This window comes from Polypterus senegalus, chromosome 14, assembly GCF_016835505.1.
Source record: "Polypterus senegalus isolate Bchr_013 chromosome 14, ASM1683550v1, whole genome shotgun sequence".
Taxonomy (NCBI): Eukaryota; Metazoa; Chordata; class Cladistia; order Polypteriformes; family Polypteridae; genus Polypterus; species Polypterus senegalus.
This window is the reverse complement of record NC_053167.1, coordinates 27,358,927-27,379,642: the sequence shown is the minus strand read 5'-3', so window position 1 is coordinate 27,379,642 and position 20,716 is coordinate 27,358,927. Positions and strand designations below refer to the sequence as shown.

The window sequence follows — 20,716 nt, the reverse complement described above, 5'->3', positions numbered from 1 at the left end:
TCTTTTATTTCATTCTGTCGTGGAAAATAAAACATGAGACTTCCTTATTCCTCATTGGCTGTCAGCTCTTGCATACACAAACACCCAACCCTACAATTTCAGACAAAATTGGTGATTTGCATATTAGTTATATCCAGGTGTATGCCGTGACTGCTCCTGACTGACTAAGAATGAAGTCTGTGACTGAAAATCATTGAGAAATCATGTGATGTGACAGGGCCTTATCTCTGCTGATGGACCATCAGGTGATTCATTATGTGATTAGTTTACGGTAAAAGGAGAGTTATAGCTAATTCCCTTTCCCACTCCTTTTATAACAGTTATTTAATAAACACTTAATCTTGTTGCAGATAATGCAGTATATTCATTGCTAGTTTTCAATGGTTTTGCTTTGCTTCAGCATTTTTTTTTTTATTCACTCTTTGCGTGTAACTGCTAAAGACTGATTATGCTAAAGGAAAAAATGATCTTTTGGGGTCCTGGGACTGTGATAATTGGATTTAACAAAAGAAGGAGTAGAAGAATGTTGTTGTGCTATTTAAAACAAATATTAAGAGACATTTAGTCAGTTTAGGGTCACGGAGAACTGTAGTTTATCCCAGCAGGATCACACGCAAAGCTTGAACCAAACCCAAAAGGAGAGCCAGTCCATCCACAGACCTCTTCATGTTTAATCCAATTTTTCTGACCTATGCTTTGTGAAATGTGGAAGGAGAAGTGGAGTACCCAGAGAAGAAAATCACACACACACACACACACACACACACTCAGGTCCAACAAAACAGTGGCCAGGCATGACATTTGAGGTACCAGCACCACTAACTGTTGCTCTGCTGTGCTGCCTAACTGCCTAGTTAAGTTAGTTAGGATGGAAACACAATTGAGTTAATAGCTCTTTGAGTATAAATTCTTTGAACTGGAAGTCAACATGCTTGCTGTTTGTAGCTGCACAAAGGTTTATTGGTGTGAGAATATTCATTCACCTTTAAGCACCTTGTCTGTGTAGGTCTAAATATAAGTGGATAAAGGTGCGTAGTTAGAAATATATGTTAACATTTACCCACAATTTTGTCTTTGTGCATGGTAATGTAGGTTGACGTTAAGTTTCATTCAATTGCCATAGTTTTATTATTGAATGTGGAGCATTTGAGGACTGCTATTTTTGCTTCACATGGACACAAGGATGTCCATCAAATTTACAGAAGGCATGTTTTCAAATTGGTAACTGAATACTGACAAAATAATATCAGATTCTGAGTAAGTAGGCAATTTTTTGCGAGCCAGTACCACATTTTTTGAATTCAGATGGTTGTGATAAGGATTAACGTTTTAGTTGGGTACAGACAGAGAGAATGATTATATTGGTGTCAGATTTTCAGATTCTTATTTCACTTTTAAATTATAAACTAAAATATCAAGAAAGTCGTGGTTTTATAAATATTCATTGAGCATAGTGGACCTCAGTTGAACAGGAATACTCCAGTAAGAGAGTAAATATTTTATTCTCATTTCATGAGTGTTACTCAGTTAAATAAGAACTAATTTTTCTTTTACATATTTATAGAATTTCGTGATTTTGACTCCAATAAATAATAATTTTTGTTTTGTACATTTACAGATTTTACTGATATTCTGGCTGCAACTGGGGTTGGGGGCGCCAGGGGGGCTTGCCCCCCAGTGTGTGTATATATATATATATTGTATATATGTAAAGAATCTACATGGCCTTCTGTGTTACTAGCCTGGCATTTCTGATTGTGTTTCCCTGTCTAGTGGACATTTTTGGAACGTTTAGGGACTTTTAAGAACTTTTTTTAGAACATTTAAGAATCATAACACATGGCAGCAGATTAAGATGTTCAGCTCTTTTTTGTGCAGTTTAATGATGTCGTGTATGTTGCCAAAGGAGAACTCTAGAAGCGTACTTGCATGTGTAAAGAGAGGTTTTTAAAAAACCAGGTTTCTGCCTTACCTGGGTTGCTCTCCTTATTCTGGTTTTATGTCTGCATGTAAACGTACTCAGTGAGTCATTTTACATCTAATGGAACTGATTTAATTGACTGTTCTCTTCCTTCTTATTCCACATCAAGAAAAGCTCTGTAGTGTGAGAGTTTCATGTATAATAATTTTAGAAGTATTTTGTGTTTTTTGCCTGAGCTGTAAAAGTTCAACTCCACTTTGTCATTTTCCTAATTAATTCATCTTTTCTGTTGAAGTTTGTATATTGTAATTGTATCTCCTCATGTCTCCATGGGTTTCCTCCCACAGTCCAAAGACATGCAGGTTAGGTGCATTGGCGATCCTAAATTGTCCCTAGTGTGCTTGGTGTGTGTGTGTGCTCTGTGGTGGGCTGACGCCCTGCCCAGGGTTTGTTTCCTGCCCTGCACCCTGTGTTGGCTGGGATTGGCTCCAGCAGACCCCTGTGACCCTGTAGTTAGGATATAGCAAGTTGGATAATGGATGGATGGTATATAGCTACAGTAGATAATGTAGTGCACCTAAAGTCACTCCAGACCTCCATGGTCACTAGACAGTTTAGTTGAAATTCCTTTTGTGTGGCAGCTTTTATTTCTTTCTGTACAATTGTGTTTTCTATAGAAATGCCACTTTTATGGATTGCAATGACTGAGCTAGTCAGCCCTTAACTGTTGTTTGAGACTGGAGCTTTCAAATGATGCACACTTGCTGGCCTGAGGAAGCCACTTTGCTCTGATGCTCCGTCAACACTAAAGTGTCTGGAAAGTCACGAGGCAGGGAGTAGTAATTCATTGGACATGTGACATTGATAAACTGCTGAACTGCTGCCTCTTTGATGGGGAAAGGGCACACAAAGGAAATTATTTGGTTTAAAACAGAGGAAAGGCTTGTTGAGAACAAAAGTGGGGTGTGAGGTGAAATAAAACACACACACACATACGCACACATACTCACATATATACATTGTAAACTGACACTCACACAGAGTCCTATTAAAACAACAGGCTTGATTCTCAGTTCCTTCAATTATGTCCTAAGATGTGTTAAAGAGACAGCTGAAATGACTTTGGGGTGACAGCAAAGTCTCTCTTTTCCATGTATCAATGGACATCTCTTTATCACATGTACTCTGCTGTATTACAGTCACTGTCAGTGATGCATTCTGTTTGATTTTGCATTTCTCTCCAAATGTGTGACATGTTTTGCTTTTCCAGTCACATAATATGAACTACTGACACATTTTCCAAGGTTGGCTCTTTATGTGCACTCTTGCTATTGCACCATGATTTGGAACAAGTGGGTTCAGATAATAGATGAATTAACAGATAACAACAATAATAATAATAATAATAATAAATTAGGGCTGGTCAAGTTAACGCGTTATTGTGTTGACAAAATTGAATTAATTAATGGCAACAATCATTTTATCGTGTGTTAACACAGTTTTTGTTATTATTATTATTTTGAAAGCCTCAGTCTAACCAGCGATCGATAGAGATCAGTGATCTTCTTGTTACAGCACTTTTCGATACGGTTTTGCTAGAAGGAAAGTTAGCTTTGTTGATTTGGCCTTGATTCCCTGCGCGTGCATGCAAGTAGCCAAGAACAAACAGCTTCTAAAAAGGCATGTGGAGAGATACCGAAGCGAACGCTCAAAGCAAAATAATCCATGGATGACTTTTTCGTATTATTGCTGAATCGGACTGAGGACAGACACTTGCGATGACAGGAGGTACAAGCCTTATTGCATCTCACTGCAACTCCCACCCCTGCGCTTCTGTCTCACAGCCCACCATACATTCCTGCTGCCGCTGCTGCCGTAAACTGCACAGGAGCTGATAGCAGGCACAACAGGCAGCAACAGACGTTTTATGTTGATTTATGTGTGGAACTATTGCTTTGTGCGCTTTTCAGAAACCTGAGTTTTTTGAAAAAAATATTAGCCCTTAAAGAGTTGCTACTGAACATAGACTGTTTATGCTGCTTCCTGATAAAAGGAAATGTTTCTGCTGGTATCTGTTCAGATAAAAAAGTAAAAAGATTTAGAGATGTTAACTTGCTGTTGTTCGGAAGTTGCCTGTTATAATGTTGTGATTGTGGCTCTTGGCTCTAAGGGTAACTTGTTTTTTTATAACAAACTAGATAAAACATTAATGCTCTGGCAGTGGCAAATAGCTTTGGTTTTATATTGGATTTAAATACATTAATGTTTAGGTTGAGATTTACAATCAATATTTTAATTGCTACTATGTAAAGAGAATACTGCTGTTAAAAAGCACCTTATTTGTTTAAAGTGTTTGCAAACCAAATACACGCAGTACACTACTTTCGAGTTAATTATTAAATTTTGCACATAACTATGTGATTTTTGTGATTGTTTGCGATTAGACAAACATGCAATTAATCGTGATTGAAAATTTTAATTGCTGCCCAGCACTAATAATAATAATAATAATTAATTACTCTTATATAGCGGTTTTCTCAGTACTCAAAGTGCTTCAGTAAGTGGGGAGCCACTTCAACCATCACTAATATGTTCAGCATCCACCCGGATGATGTGATGGCAGCCATTTTGCACCTGTATGCTCACCACACATTAGCGGATAGATGGTGAAGTGGTCAGAGAAACATAACCAATTAGAGGCAGGGGATGATTATGGGGCCAGAATGACTAGGCCATGGTGGGCAATTTAGCCTGGACATTGGGATACACCCTACCATTTTCGAATGATGCCCAGAGATCTTTTGTGATCACAGATTCAGGACCTCGGTTTTACATCTCATCCAAAGGATGGTGCCATTTTTATAGCACAATGTCCCTGTCAGTGCACTGGGGAACTGGGATCCACATTTAGATTACAAGGTAAGCTCTCTCTGCTGGCATCACTAACACCTCTTCAACAGCAACCAAAGCTTTTCCTGGTTGGTCTACTCAGATGGTTTCAGCAAATAGATAGTTGGGTTCAGATTAGAAAGAGATAGTTTTAAATGGGTTTTAGTTAGTGTAAAGGGGAATGTTAGCAGTGAAATGGCATGTTATTTTTATTGTATTGCTGATGTTAAAATGTTTTCTGTTGTCTCCTCTCACTGTGCTAATTTATTTTGCCATCACAGTATGATAGTTTAGGTTAAAAAAAAAACAAAGGTGGATTCCTATCAAACTTTGAGGACCATTATTTACATTTTTGTGCTTGGAAGCCTCACCCATTTTTTTCTCCTCGGGCTGGACAGAATGTGTTTTGAAGTGCCAGTGATTATGGAGAGTTTCTGAACCTCACTAAATCCCTAACCAGTTTTTCTTTCCAATAATACAGAAATGGAAGCAGTCATTTGACTAAGTAAGTAGTGGCGGTGTTCTTGAGCAAAGTGCCACTTTTCTGGTTTGCAATAAAGTGAAGTGGCACTCTACTGAAGTTGAACTTTCCAGCAGCATTTGTTAGTCTTTTTAAAGAGAGGGGAACTTAGTTTTAGCCTGCCACAGACTTTTCAAGTACTTCTGGATGCTGTTTGCACTACTACACTAGCTAGATTTTCTGATGAATTGTCAATACTTTGTTACCGACAACTTTTGTTTTTCCTAGACTCTTAAGGGTCTACAATTAACAAGCTTTCCATTGTTTTCCCTGATGTCTTTTTTCAGTCAGTCAATCTGGTTTGTTGACTCTGAGGTTTTGTGGGCCAGGCAGGTCTCCAATGGTTTATAGCATGCAGGCTGGTAAGGCATCAAAGGCATGCATAACCGGCCAAGGGAACTTCACGGAAGAGGCCGCACATTCTGCTTCTTGGGGTAAACCTCAAAGAAAATATGTGCAGGATGCTTTAATAATGTTGTAGAGCTGCCTTTTTAAAGTGTGGATCCTGAACTTCAGGAGGTTACAATTACAGGCCAGGCAGTGGGCTTCTTGTGGGATGAATATGGCTATAAGAGTTAAATAAAGCTTATGTTCTTAAACCAGGGGTAGAAGTGGTATATGGAGGTGGACTGTACTATGGTATGAAGTGATTTTGCAAAGTATGCGCGTAAAGAATTTTCATTGTATATGGTGTCAAAAGAAAAGATAAGAGCCAGGCAAATGTTTTGGGCATCCTTCCATATACATAAAGCTCGGCAGGCAACCAGGTAGATAAGGCTGCAGAACAGTGAATGGGTGGTGCCCGAAAGGGATTCAGAGGGTCACTCTAGCTGAGCATCTTGAGATAGCTGGAGTGATCTGTTAATCAGGAGGGCTCTTGTGTAAGATAGACTTGCAAGTGTCAATGAGAGTTGGAGGACCAAGGCTCAGCACAGCACCTTGCTGGGAAGCCTGTGATGGTAACAGTTGTCTGAGTCCAGATAAAAGGTTGGATGTGCCTGTGGGAAAGGCATCTTCTCTGGCTGCAGGATCCCATCTGGGGTAAGCAGAGGAGATGTTAAGTTTTTAAAACAAGGCACCTGATATGAAGCTTTAGAACTGCTTCCTGCTGTGTGTTTTAACCTCATTTTAATGGAATTATTTATTTGGACATTTTAACCTCCACTTTTTTGGCACCTGTTTTTATACTGGATTATTTATTGACTGTTTTTTGTGCACTGCACTTTTGAACACTTTTTTTGTAATAAAAGCACTGGAACACTCTAATCCCTTGCTGACTGTGCGTCTTCATTTGCCTGGATTATCCTCACGTATGTTATTGTCGGTTCTGGGTTCAAGTTACCCCTGGTAGCAACCTTGGGATCGTGGTGCTGACCATCATATGGTCATCTTTATTTTGAGATTCCTTTCATGTCCTTTTTATGACTGCATAAGGCAAGATCTGTTTGTAATGAAGTAGAACCATCTGATGTGCAAAGGCCAATGTCCACTTTCAAAGGCTGAGCATTTTAAAATAAGTGACAAGAGCATTGCTGCAACATTCAAACCATTACATATAATCAACAAGCTGCTGAATATCTCTTCTCAAAAGTTACAAGCCCTGTATATCTCTTGGCACTGCATCAGCATTTGTTAGATCTTGCAGGCTGACTAGTGTGATGGACAGCTGTGGACCTTTCCCGGCCGGGACATCATGATAACGGAATGGGCATATACAGGGCACTGCCTCCCCCAGTACGCTAGATGGGAACCCCCTGAGTTATGGTAGTCCCACAGTTTCCCACAGGATATCATGGAAATTATAGTTCTGTAACTCAGCCCTGTTGGGTGTCGTGGGGGCTGCCAGCCGGAGCTGCAGAGCCCTACTTTGTAGGGCTTTCACTACCTGGGAGTCTTTCCAGACCTTGCTAATGAGACACCTGAAGTACTCCCAAGTACAGCATGAAAGGAGCTGCCTGCCTTCATTCAGGGAGCCAGAGTTGGGAGGAAGAGGGATGAAGCTTGCTGGAGGAGGTATGGAGGTGAAAGAAAGAAAGGCAGACAGAGAGAGAGAAGAAGAAGAAAGCCTGTGGTGTACTGGATTAGTGCCTGGTGTCTTTCTGTGTCATGTTTGGGAATCTGATGCGCCCCTTGATGGCCACACTAGTCAATAGTCTAATACAGGTAAAATTCCGTTAGAACGAACTTCCAGGGACCTAAAAAATATTTTGTTGTAAGGAAAATTTGGTTGTAATGAGATTCTGTATTTGTTACTATAGTGCTTTCTTTAACTTGTGTCCAGACGTTTTCAATCATTTCAATAGCTTCTTTCGCGTTAATTTTAATCTCTTCCTGCCTACAAGTTATGCTGACAAGAATTATTCTCTGCATTTCCTTGCCATAATACACTTTCATGGTGCGAATGATGCCCAAATCCAATGGCTGAAGCACTGCTGTGCAATTGGGTGGGAGGAATTGAACGCGAACGTTATCTAAATGTGGAAGCATGAAGTGTGCAGCACAGTTATCAATCAGAAGCCAAATCATCCTTTTCTTCTTCTTCATATTGTGAGGTTTCTGAACAATTTTTGGGAACCCTCCCACTCCCCACCCAACAGGAATGACACACTGAAGTGTGTCCTGAAGCATGATTGCAGCATCTGTGGAAGATCGTTTGTCCGTTGCTGGAGCAGGGCAATAGGAGGCTCACAGAGGTGCAGTTAAGCGCCACAGAAGCATATCATAAAAGATTGGGATTGCGCTATGTCCCTGTCTTGCACTCCAAAACACGAGGCTTAGTCTCAGTACTTTAGCAAAACCAGCTTTATTCAGCTTGAAACAGGAACAACACAGTTATTTATTGTAGCGTGATCTGGCACTCTGCAATTCACAGACACGGCAGTCAGGCAGGGTCATGGCCAGGTCAGTGACCAAGTAATCCCGTTATCTGCATTTACAATGTACGTGCTCCTAACCTTGCATCACCCATCGAGATCTTTTCTGTTTACTTTGGCGGAGAGAAGCAGCATAGCTTTGAGCCTGCTGTTGCACCATACAGATGCGGAGATCACACTTCGGGACGCTCTTTGGCATGCTGTCTAGTTGGGGTAGTTCCCAAGAGAGTTTACAAACCTCATATTTTCTTGAATGAGTGCCGCATTAATAGGAATGTTTCTTGAACGAGCACCACTGAACCACATAAAAACTTCTTTTTCGACATCTTCAAATGCAGCAGTTCACATACATTTGCAAGTGTTTTTCTTCTTTTTTGCTCTGTCTTTCAAGAAAGTTGACAATGTCGATGGGGAAATTCCGAATTCACTGACAACATCTTTTTACTTTTTGCCGCAATCGAGAGCTGCAAAAAAATCAAGTTTTTTTTTTCTAATATAAACTGTTAGCATTTCTTTGTGTCTGTTGTTTCTATAGGAGGTGACAATGAGTTAAATTCCATTGGATGTTTTTCAAATGTTGACGAGCAATAAGCAAAAGGTATCACTGAAAACCACTGAAAACAGTGCGAGGAAAGATCGAAGAAAGAAAAAAAATTACAATGTTTCTTTTTGGGGATTGTTGTGCACAACTGAGCTGCAACCACAGACCTAGCTGCTCTGTGGATGATTTATTCAGTCATTTCAAGGTCTTTTATGCACATCGTTGTAATGAAAGTATCTGCTGAATGTACTTCGTAGTAATGAGATTTCTATAGACTCGTGTCATATGGGGAACCTGTCGGGACCATAAATATATAATGAAAATTTCTTTGTAAAGATATTTGTTGTAACAGAATTTTACCTGTATTTAATATTACTGTGCTGTCATCTCTACTTTGCATAACATCATCCTTATTTAATCCACTAAACAGTTTTTCCAGTTTTTGGAAAGTTATTTTCCATTTATTTTTGCCATAATGCTGCTTGCAATTATGATTCCTTTTACTTTTAACTGCTACTGAAGCAACAGTGAAATGGTTCACCTAGCTGTCTTCTTGCTTTTTTTTTTTAAATCCTTAAATCCTTTTCGTTATTTCTCCCGAGTAATAATTTATCTTTCTTTGCACAAATGCGATGTTTACTTTCTTTTTTTGACACTGTCGTTTTTTCTGCTTTCATATTCTGTATCTTGTTCTGTATGTGTTTCGCGTCTAAGAATCTCATGTTCTACGTCATCGCAAGACAGTCCTGGGTCAATCTCTTGGCACAAAGTCTCATGTTTAAGGTCCCCGCGAGACGCTCCGTGGCCAATTTCTCTAGTCTCGCAGGTCTTTTAATTGTCTTCCGTGATCTTAACATGAAGATCATGTATCGTAGCCCTACTGTTTCTCTCCAGGATTTTTTTTTATAATAGAGAGATATGCTCTATAAATAAATGTTGTTGTTGTTGCTGTTAATGTATATATTTGAGAATTGCTAATGTTCACTTGCCAAGGTACTCAATACAGAAGTGACTCTTGACTACTCCTTTTGTTTCTCTTTAGTCTGAATTGTGTACTGACCTTTGCCATGCTCAGTGATACTGTACTTCCTCCAGCTGGCCCCATTACCTTTATAAATTAACATTAAAAACATTCATTTCCTTGAACTTAGAGAAGTCCTGTGCTCTGAGTGGAGACATAGAGATGAAAATCTGATAAGATCTAGATCAGGGGTGTCAAAACCAATGCCTGTGGGCCTCATCCACCCTCAACCATCATGTTGGGCATATAATGTGTTATTTTCAGACCTCATTATTTTTAGACCTCAATAAAAACTGATTTTGCCACACCTGATCTGATTGTTACAGAACAACCTATCCCATCTCAGTTGGATCCATTTGGTATAAATGAACAAGCTTTCTCTTCTCCAATCTTGACATACACATGTACAGTAAATTAATTACATTCATTTAATAGACAGCATCTGTTCTTGATTGTTCGTTGACACCTCAGCTTTACTTTGTTAGCAAAGCTATGGTGTTGCTCTAACTGTGACTGTGTTTTTACACACTGATAACAGTGTGTTTGCATATTCAGGGATCTTCTTTATAAGAATGTAATTCCAGCTTTGTAAAATGACTTCCCTGAATCACTGAGGTGATGATTGTAGCTACTGTTGAATCTGCTACATGTGTTATTAAATAGTCAAGTGTGCTCATGTGTGTTAGTGTTTCCCAATGTAGTCTTCTGATAATGTTTTATATTGTAAATCACGGGAAACATGCCCTAAGTCCATCTTCAAGGAAGAGCAGAGTATAAATGTTGATTTAACTGATTTGAGATAAGTGGGTTAGCTGCCTGACAACTCCAGCATCCTTGATTGAAATCTTCTCCAGGGCACTGTGTGTTGTGGTTTGTCTAGGGCTCTGTCCCAAACCTTAATTTTTTCTCTTTATATTTGTTTGATTTTTGTTTTTGTATGTTTCTGTGTTTTATATGTGCATGTGTGTATGTATTGCATTATTCTTAATGAATATAGCTTTGTTTAAAAGGACTGCATATTTGGAAGTATTTTAGTTTAGTTTGTGCTTTGTCATTCTTTTCTTGCTTTCTTAGTTGATGCTGAAGCTGAGACACCCCCACTCTTGCTATATAAAAATTGAGTTTCTTCAGCACTGTTACTCACACATTCATGTTTTCACTTCTGTTCAGTTCATTTTGAATCCCTTCAGTGAAAATATTTGTATTATGTTTATTTTAATACTGTGTTATGAACTAATCTCACAAAGTGACCACAGTGGTGTGAGGGGTTTGAATAGTACTTGAACCGTGCCTGAATCCCCCTAGCCTACACAGAGAAGGTGCACCAGATGGCAGCCTAGCTTCTACTAGAGGGTCTCGCTTCAGCCAACATCAGGTTCAAATGTGCTTCACTGTCATAGTTCAAAAAGTATATTCTGCAAAGTCTATTAACATCCTCAAATTGCCCAACTAGAGAGGGGATCACTGTCAACCCCTGGCTTGATTAGGGCAAAGCCAAGAAAATCTTTATAAATGTAGAATTTTGTGACAGAAATAGGAATATTTGACAAAAACAACACAAAAAAGGGAAATGAGTTTCAAATCAAAATCCTTAAGAATAATCCAGGAAATAGTAGCAAAAGGTGAAAAACCAGAACAAAAATCAATAAAAATCATAACACTCTTGAAGATCACCTAAATTTGCAAGAGTGCATTCACAATGAACCGCCATGGACTTCAGTTCCCAGTTTTCCTTTTTAGGCCTGGGGGCAGTCTTCTAACGCTTAACAGACAGATGGCCTTGCCTCCAGAATATCCACCCACAAAACACAAAGAACGTGAATGAATTGCAAGACACACATAGATACCTAATCAGCACAGTCAGACTTTTCCAAGATGGTCTCCCATCCTAGTACTGGCTGGGCCCAAACATGCTTAGCTTTAAGTGGATTACCTTTTCTGAAGTGCAGGTGGTATGGCTACTGGTGATAGGCATTAAGTCAAATATTTCACTTAAAAAAATAATAAATGAAAGTGTATAGAAGTTGAAACAATTAAATTATAACTACTAATTAGCTGGCACAGAGGTGCAGTGGTAGCACAGCTGCCTTTCAGTAAGGAGACCAGGATTTGCGTCCCATTCCCCAGGTCCTTCTTCTGTGGAGTCTGCATGTTTTCTCCATGTCTGTGCGGGTTTCCTCCCACAGTCCAAAGATGTGCAGGTTAGGTGAATTGACGATACATAACTGGCGCAAGTATGTGTTTGGGTATGTGTGTTTGGCACCTTGTCCAGGGTTTGTTCTTTGCTAGCTTAGATAAGCTTCACAAGCCTGGTGTGGATCAAGTAGGTTAGACAATGACATGATAATAGAATCATTCAAATAATAGCACACTTGAAGCTGTTTAATGAATGCTTATGATCAAATATTTAAGAGCTGGCACCTCTGTAGTCAGGCAATTTCTTGTCTTCTCACATGTTTTCTACTTGAAAGTAATGTTTGTGTTCAGTGACCTTTGTTTTTTTAATGTTCAGTGACCTTTGTTTTTTTAATGAATGTTTCCAAAGACTATTAACATGATCACATCTCTCCCTGCTAGTTATCTACTGACCTTTGCATTGCCCAATGATGCCTTTGCACCTTTTAGCTGCCCATCTGCCTGTTAACGAGTCCCCACGAACATGTCCCATCATTTCATCTGAGAGGTTCTTTATTCACATGTAGACAGATGCTAACCCACAACTAATCATAGGTGCACAAAAGTGGCTGGAGATCTGGAGGACAGTGTTAGCTTGTGGTAGTGGAATTCTAATCCCATAATTTCCTAAAACTTAAAGCTAGACAGTTGGAATCAGTTAGCCAATAGTAATATTTAGATAAATATACAAAATTTACTTCTTCTCTAGGTTTCTTCCTGTGGATTTCTTTTCCTGCTGTAGTAGTGAAGGAGTAGCATATGAATGATAGAGAAGAATCAAAAGTCTGAAGAGACATAGTTGGTAGATTTAGCACTAGATAATGTATATTACATATGGAAAATAGGCATCATGGTGTTGCACTTGATAGTGTTACTTTTTCACAGCTCCCATGTCCCGAGTTTGAATGCCTGCTTGGTCAATGGCTGATCATGTTAAATTGGCTGGAGTGGCATGTGGTCCATTCATTGTCTGTGTAGAATGTGCATGTTCTCACAGTGTCTGCGTGTTTTTTGTCCTTCAGACTTTGCTCCCACGTTTAAAGAAATTTTGATTGAGGTTAATTGAGGCTAATGGGACTCCAGGTTTAAGTGAACTCTGTAATGAACTGGAATACTGTTCAGGACTGGTTCCTAGCTTGCCTCCTCATTCAGCCATGTCAGGTTCTGGTCCACAGAGCCTTTAAATCAGATCAAGTGGGTTTGAGAACATTATTACATTATTGTGAATGCGTCCTGCATTGTACTACTAAAGACCTGATTCTACTATGAAAGCCGTAACTCTGAAAAATGAGGCTATTGTAAATCTCAGGAGTAGCCAGGCTGATGGCACATACTTGAGTGAAGTGCATGTACTTATGTAAGAACAATTTTTGTGGATAGACCAAAGTCCTGCAAGGCATGAAACACTGACCCCTGAGACCTCTCCAATGAGGCCAGAGGGTCTGCAACCCTGCCTGATCGTACAAGATCTGCCTCCTCGCAACACTGGGCAGCATCTGTCATCTGCACTGCTGTGACTCTAATTGCATGAGCCACACACAGTGTGCCAAAAAACAGATCTGTACCTTCTGTTGTTGGCGCCAATGGCAGATAGTCGACTGTGCTCTATGACTAGAGCAAAAGCTTGGGGCTTGTGTTTAAACAGATCCATGGAAACTTTCTCCTTCTGTCTGAAAATGCTTCCAGCACTCTGATTTTATAACAATGCCATTTGAATCAAATAAGCTATAAATCTTAAAAATTCAAAAAGAAAAATCGCTTGCCACTATGATGAAAATCAGTGCTGAAAACAAAACAGTATTACCTTATTTGGGCTTAGCTGCATCAGAATATTATTTTTAAGGTATAAAGCATGGGGTGTTCATCTATCTATCTATCTATCTATCTATCTATCTATCTATCTATCTATCTATCTATCTATCTATCTATCTATCTATCTATCTATCTATCTATCTATCATCTGTCTGTCTGTCTGTTTGTCTATTTATATTTGCCTTCATAAATGTAAAGTTGTGCAAAAGCTTACAATGTCCCACACAATTGGCAAAACCCCCACCCCCAAAACGCAGCCCACACAAAGACGGCTCTAATATGCACCAATTAGCCAGATGTTTGTTCCACCCTGAGTGCACCTGACCATAGCGCTGAATCCTGTTACTGATCTGTGAACGTCCATCTTCCAGCTGTCCCTCAAATGCTGACCTCCATATGGGCTGGGGGTGGGGAGGATTGGTAGGTTACAGAGAGCTTGTTGTGTCAAATCAGTGTGCGTACAAGAGCTTATTTTTGGATTTTATTTGAAGTTTATCTAAATTTTAAAATAAATGCAGACATGGTTTGCTCTGTAAAAACATTGTGGATATAATTAGCAATCAGAAAGAAAACTAAAGCTTAGTGAATGAGGAGCTCTCACATGCAAAGTGGTACAAATGACTTAGGATACGTTTTCAGGTAAAGATTCATTTTGTTGTTGTAAATGAAATTCTCTTAATTGTACAATAGAACATCACAAATTTAACTGGAAAAATTTTCCATTGTATTTTTAATATTACTCTATTTAGTATAAAAAATCAAAATTGTTTGTATGTTGGAAAAGCTTCTTTTTCATCTATAATACACCAGATTCAGTTTTCTGCTACTACAATGAATGATTTTAAATAGCTTCATGTGGTTCATCACTATACGTCAATGTCTTACTGATACTGCCATAGGAGCTCATCACAGTGCCTGTAAATTCACTGTGGGCCAGTATCAACCTGTGGTAAAATCTGGGATCAGCATATATGTGCAAACCTCCTTCTTTATCATGTGGAGACTTTATGAAGCTACATTAATGCCAACTAGCTTTACCATTTGGATACAGACCATCATGTATGCCTTTCCTTCCACCTTCCACCTACCACCATCATCCTGAGCATACTTGGGTCAAAATGAAGGTTAACTATCCCACTTTTACTACCCATCTCCAGGCATACTCTTAATTAATTCAAATCTTTATTTTTAGAGCACATTTTACAGAGAATGCAAGGTCTCCCCATTCTGCATACTGCATACAGCAGTTAACTTTAAGGTGGACATTATTTTTGCTGTATTTAGTTATTACAGCCTGAGCTCTGCACCTTCATTTAGTGATTAGTGCTACACAAAAATAAACTGAATTGAATATTGAATTATTGTACTTGTTATAGCATCTTACTTCAGTGGCTGTCTTGTGTGTCCTTTCATATTTTTTTTTTTAATTGACAGTGAGAAGTCCAGTCCTACGTATGTTGTTGTCTTTAGATACTCCTTAATTGAAATGTTTCCAACACATGTCTAGATCAGGGAGAGCAATTCCAATGCAGTTTCTTAATTAGAAGCCAATCTTCGCCAATAACAGATCTTACTTAATTTTATGTCTTGCTAGTGTTTTATCTCTGCAATGTCAGGTCATTCTTACATCATATCTTTTTTTCCTGACCAAGTATACCATCCAAATGATATGAAGACTAAAATTGCTGAGTAGTTCTCAGTCTTTCACCTTTTTCTCTTCAGTTTCTTTCCAAATATTTTGTTAAACTAGACTATTCACGATGAACACAGGTGTAAATGGAAACACATGAGATGGAAAACTACTGGTTCCTTTGTTGTTTGCATCTTGCTGCTAGTAAAGAGCAATTAAAAACAGCAGTTTATGACTAAAATAAGCAATTAAGGATGGGAAATCTTAACAAGTTAAACAACTAAAATGAAGCCTAAATTGTTATTAGGAACAGTAAGTTCATCATCAGCAGTAATTGACAATTCATTAAGAAATTGGGTCAGGACAAAAACCTACAGCAACTGTCACCCGCCCTGGATTGATGTTGCTCACCCCTGCTGTAGATGGCAAGCCACATTACATTGTGCTGAGATTCCGAAAAAGTAATTTTCGTAAAAATGATATTTGGAATAAAATCAAATTTTTTATGATATAGGAAAAATGAAATTGGGGAAACATAAGCAGAAATAAAGGCTTACATCTGTGGACTTTGTCAGGCGTTTTTAATTTGATGGCATTTCTACATGAGTATTATCACAGAGAGCTTTACATTATCATTCAGAATATAATCAAATGTACAAGGAAAACAAAATTAACTAAGGAATCAGCTTAAAGAAAGCAGGAATGGAGAAAATGTATGCTAATCATCGCAATGCTGTATATAGGAATAAGATACTAACCGCTTTGGAGAAAAATAAAAAAATATTAGGCAACAAGTAAGCTACAGCTCTGTATAAGAATATAATAAGATGAATTACTTACGAAGTCTGAAGTTCTTATCTCCAAAATGGTAGACAGATAGCTAGTAAACTGAATAGATAAATGGTGACAAATCACACTAATAATAAAAGAGTTCCAAGCCAATACGTGTATATATATATATATATATATATATATATATATATATATATATATATATATATATATATATATGGATGCTATTAAGAGTACCACGCTATGTCAGGTTAAGAGCTACTATATCCTTCCAAAGCAAATACCTTTTTGTTGCTAATTCTTTACCAATTTAATGTAATTGGAAATTACCTTTTTACAATTGTTAGCTCGACTCTCTTCAAATTTTGGATGAACGTTTCCAGATTTTCACTCTTTTCTTGCTTAACACTTACATTGCAAACTCAAACATGTAGTTGAAAACAAAAAAAAGATCCACAAGATCAGGCCTTATCTGATGGAGTATGCAACACAATTTGTGGTCCTGGCATGGACTATCTCGTCTCATCTTGACTACTGCAAGTCTCTGCTGGTACAGGTGCTTACATGTGCTCCATCTGATTCAAAATGCAGCGGCATGTCTTGCATTCACCCATACAAGACATGTCCCTCCTGTTTTCAGATCAGTCTGTTCACTCCCTGTAACAACAGCATGTGTCGAGTTCATATCTTTGATGCCTGCCTACAGTGTAGTCAGTAGATCAGCACTTATGTATATGGAGGCACTCGCAAAGTGCTATGCTCCTTTTCACCCATGCAGGTGTGTTATAAAATGGCGTCTCCTCTGTGTGGTATCCAATCTAATTCCAGACTCTTTTCATATGTATCTCCTAAATGGTGGAACGAACTGCTGTCCATCATCCAAATTATTTAGTTCTTCACCATGTTTAAGACATATTTGAAGACTTCATTGTTCTGTGAATATCTTTTAAATTGAGAATAATTTATAAGATGGGTTCTTTGTAGCTAAGAAGAGTAAATTATTTTAGCAGCTTGTTTGGTTTAGAGCTCTTCACTTATGATGGTCAGTTCACTCAATAATTTTAATCTCTTCTGTAAGTCACTTTCGATAAAAACGTATTCTAAGGGAATGCATGTAAATGAAAAAAACGAACAAACATGGAAATGTGATGTGATCAGGAAGTCTGTAGTATCAATAACAATCAAAAATTTAAAGCAGCAGAAGTAAGCAATAAATCCCCAAAAAACTGTAAATCTTTATACAGCAAAAGGTCGAAAGCTGCATGCCTTACAATATCAGTGATATTTGTCAGTGATATAGTATGTAATCTGTAGAGTAAAAGTCTTTATCTGTACATCATGATGTGACATTTATATTCTAAGAAAATCAGGAAATCTTGGGAGGAAGTAAATCAGATTGATTTTGTGTGAGACATACTACTTGATCAAAACCAGCGTCTACTGCATAGGTTTGCTTCACATAACCCAGAGCTGAAAAGAGATCAAAGAGCATTAGCATGCAATTGGCAGCCTCTTTTTACAGCAGTATATTGAGTTCCGCAAAGGGTGAAGTCAGCAACCTGTAGTTGGGTATGTAATGTAAAATCATATAAACATTTCAAAGGTGTCCCATCCAAACTGTTTTACAGTATCTGTGATTCTCTCCTCTCAGATGCCCCAGTGATGAAATCCAGTCATGTTCTGTAAATTTGAAAACAAACGAATACTTTTTGACATGCCCTCGAACCACAGCACAGTCATTGCCACTAAAATAGTTTCTTTTCTGCTCAGGTGGTGTCTAGCTTATTACTTCTTTTTTCGCTTTCATGGGTTCGGATCTTATTGGCAGGAGAAACTATTGTGTCAGTCTTCGATTGGAGTTGGGAGGACTTTTGCTTCTTAAATTGCTTTGGCAAGCTGTTTTTTTTGACAGTGTTACTGTTTGCCAGATGTCAACTTATGTTTTGCTTAGGATGAAAGCAAGGCCTGGAAAAAAAAAGTGTCTTAGGGAAGCATGAGATCTTTTGCCATACTGTAATATTCATATCACCTGCTTACTACATGACCTTTCTATAAGGCTAGAGAGTGTTCTGAAGTGCTAAACAATTTCCCAGAGTTTTCTCACACCTCTCTATCTATATTTTCACTGTCCCTTTCCTTAGATTTTAGAGAAGAAATGTGGCAATCCGCATGATCTGTCCTAAAAGCAGGCAGGGATAAATCAGGAGCCCTACTAATGAAATCCCTGGACAGTGAGGTAATAACGGCATGTAAATCATCTCACTAGGCCATTACAGTTCCATAATGGCTTTCAACATCTGGTGCCATTATTCTCCTAAGAAAAATGTAACAGTCTTTCTAATTTATGATACCAAGGGTATAAAGGCTACAGGCAGTTTAAGACTAGAGGCTTTCTCTTGTTAAAATGAGCAGCAGAACCAAGGTGGCAAAATTCTGGATGGAGATAGATAGATAGATAGATAGATAGATAGATAGATAGATAGATAGATAGATAGATAGATAGATAGAGTAGTTTGAAATATACAAGAAAATATGCCTAGATGTCCAATTAGTTTGGTTTATAACCACAATACTTGACCATGTGCTGCCCGTTATCCATGGAGGTTATATCCCTGATAACCCCTATAGATATGGAAAATGCAGATAATGAAGCATTGATCCTATATGAAAAATGGGGTTATTTTTCTGCCTTTCAGGAAGGACTGGCAGAGGGAGACTGGATTGGGCAGACATGCCGGCACCCCCTACTCTCACCCTTCAAGGCTCAGTAATTATACTTCCACAGGTTCACCTGTAGAAATTTTTTTATGATTTTTACTTCCTTCCAGTCATCTTTTATGTGCTCTGCCAGAGACTACGAGTGACCGCAATAGGGATGCTTCAAGGCCTTCACCAAACCAGCCAATAGTAGTAGTGATGGGCAGTATGTTTAAAGGGCATGGGACTCGATCATTGTTAGCCTACAACCTGCACTTACTCAGAATTCCTCATTCATGGGGACAATTGAAAGCCGTGGTTTTTATAAAGAATGGGGTTCAACAGTTTACCCACACATCTTAGTGGCAGGTAAAACATGTTGATCCATTCAGTGTAACACATGTTAATCCCTGAACATCTGAGGGCATCACATATCTGTTATCACTGATATATACGATTGGCCTATCTGAATTTTTTCTTACCACTGTGCATGGCTGCAAATACAACCCTGTGCTTTCCATCCCTACCTCAACCTGCTTCTCACAGTGAGAACATTGTCTGTGTGAAGATGTGATTAGGTTGCAGGTATCGCAAAAAAATGTTTTCACTTTTATAACAGTGGATAAGCAAATCCATGGGAATGAAATCCATGGATAGAAAGGACTTACTGTAGACACGTTGCATTTAACTTATGATTGAAAATAGCAGCAAAAGCAGCCTGAGTATATTAGCCTATAGTAGAATTAAATGTGAATTGCTACTGACTTACCATAATTAGAATGAAAGCATGCATTTAGCATATTTAATGTGAAGTGAAATTTACAGAAGAACATATGACAAAGGAGAGGAGTCCATCAAATTTGGTTTGTTGTGGTTTTGTGCAGTTGCTCTAGTCTAACGAGGTCAAAATTTAAATATTTTATAATGTATATAAAAGATTTGTACATCTCAGCTATTTCAACACAAAAATGTGCATAACCACACATTAATTATTTTCTTAGACATTTTCATAAAATGAACATATTATCAAGCATATTATAGAATTCAGAAAAATGTGCTGAAACAAATCAGATCTTTTATAATAGATCTGGTTGAAGAGACTATTAAACAGCTGCATGCTGCCATTTTGATTAATGTAATAATGTTAACAAAATTGTCTCAGGCTTAGTTATGATTGTATCTTAGTACAGAAACTATTGGACGACTGCAAGACCTTTGGTGACTGGACTTTATCTGGGTGACCTAATCTGTCTTTGGTTTTGGTCTTGATGTTGCATATCATGGCCAACCTGAATAAAACATCCATCATCCTAATTACAGGGGTCTTCTGGAGCCAATTCCAGCCAACATAGGGTGCAAGGCAGGAAACAAACCCTGGACAGGGCACCAGCCCACACGGGACAATTTACAATTGCTAATGCACCTAACCTGCATGTCTTTGGACTGTGGGAGGAAACCCACACAGACACGGGGAGAACATGCAAACTCCACACAGAGAAGATCCGGGAAGTGAACCTGGGTCTCCTAACTGTGAGGCAACAGCACTACCACTGCTCCACTGTGCTGCCACCTGAGTAAAGCACTTACATTTATTATTCTATTCTATATAATGAAATATTAGGCAACATAATAGTGTAAACTAAACAGTAAGTGCTGCAATGGACATTTATTCATTCAGCAGTTTTTCCTAACTTGCTTCTATATTTTGCTATCACTCACCATGATCCTGACCAACAGAAAGAGAAAATACAAAGTTAATATGTCACCTCGTGACTTGTGAAGTTCATTTGACCGGGGGCTGTGTGCTTTAAGGAGTTATGAATCATTAATGAATATAATTCAAGT

General features: G+C 38.4%; 1 protein-coding gene across 2 annotated transcripts in view; it reads left to right on the top strand.

Moving 5' to 3' along the window:
- Positions 1–20,716, top strand: part of eya2 (EYA transcriptional coactivator and phosphatase 2) — a 149,386-nt gene that overhangs the window by 13,464 nt on the left and 115,206 nt on the right. The window lies entirely within an intron of this gene.